Here is a 1,203-nt window from a genome sequence, read left to right on the forward strand (position 1 = left end):
CAGTGCCTGACTGTGTCACCCAGGCCACTGGAATGAGTCAGCGCATGAGCCTAGTGGTCATTCAGACGATCCTCCTTCTGTAAGAGACTGGAGACTTTGGCCTTGGCCAGTGACTTGGGAGCAGTCACAGAAGATTTATTAAAACAGGTTTGATGTTGTTGCTCCACTTTGGCCCATCATGTGTGGCACGAAATGGTCGGGCACTCACCAAAATTGGAGTTTGTTTGTGATCCTAGCAGCAGGCGTTGGGAGGTTAGCTCAAAGAGGAGACACTAGACTGAGCCGCTTCATCTCATTTCACATGATTCAACACTTCCACGTTGACTTAGCTCTGTCTTGATAACTTGTCATATGTGGAGAAATACGGACAATGTTGCATAAATATGCATCCAGTATGTATGCAACAATGTGAATATCATCTTTAGAAAATAGCATTGCCATTTAAATTTTATCTCGTTTGTCATTTGCATTACATTGATAGACATGTGACCCCTTTGTATTAAGCATTTCTAAGGTGTATGAAGACATTTGTCTAATATTTAGAATATACAACAATACACTATTGTGTAATGTATATGTAAACAGATACGACTATGTTTTTATATTTGCTGGGGATAGAAATTGTTTTTATTATTATAGTAATTCAATAAATATTTATGTATTGCATTTATTAAAACTACTTAACTTATTAGTGTATATTTCTCCCAGTAATTGATTAATAATAATAAAAAATTATTAAATACTTTATTTGGACACCTCAGCAAGTAGCCAGCAGGGTACATCCCAGAGGTTTACCGATGACTTCTCTACCACCTTAACTACTGGTGCCCCTAGCAAATATGGAGATGCCGGGGATTGAACCCGGGGCCTCATACATGCGAAGCATGCGCTCTACCACTGAGCTACATCCCCACACAGTAACTGACTTTGTAATGTGTTAAACCCAAATATTATATAATAACTGTCTTTTGGCCCCTTCTAACAGTTTCAAATTATCATTCACTCTGTGTCTTTTTTATCTCCCTTCAGCCTCACCACCTGAGGCTCCCTCTCCACCTTTCCTTGTGTGCATCGTCTGCTTTCCCCTTTGGCTTCGCTCATCTGTAAATGTGGATATCACAGCTATTTCCAATCATCGTTATCATCATGCCTCCACCTCACCCGTCATCCTGTGTTAAATGACTTTGGCTAACCATATTCATT

At 39.7% G+C, this 1,203-nt stretch overlaps 1 non-coding gene across 1 annotated transcript; it reads right to left on the reverse strand.

Annotated features, from left to right (window-relative positions):
• Window positions 1-840: 840 nt before the first annotated feature.
• On the reverse strand, window positions 841-912 carry trnaa-cgc. The gene has a single exon. It is a non-coding gene; the product is annotated as a tRNA-Ala (tRNA).
• Between the last annotated feature and the right edge of the window lie 291 nt (window positions 913-1,203).

Source organism: Anabas testudineus, chromosome 12, assembly GCF_900324465.2.
Source record: "Anabas testudineus chromosome 12, fAnaTes1.2, whole genome shotgun sequence".
NCBI lineage: Eukaryota > Metazoa > Chordata > Actinopteri > Anabantiformes > Anabantidae > Anabas > Anabas testudineus.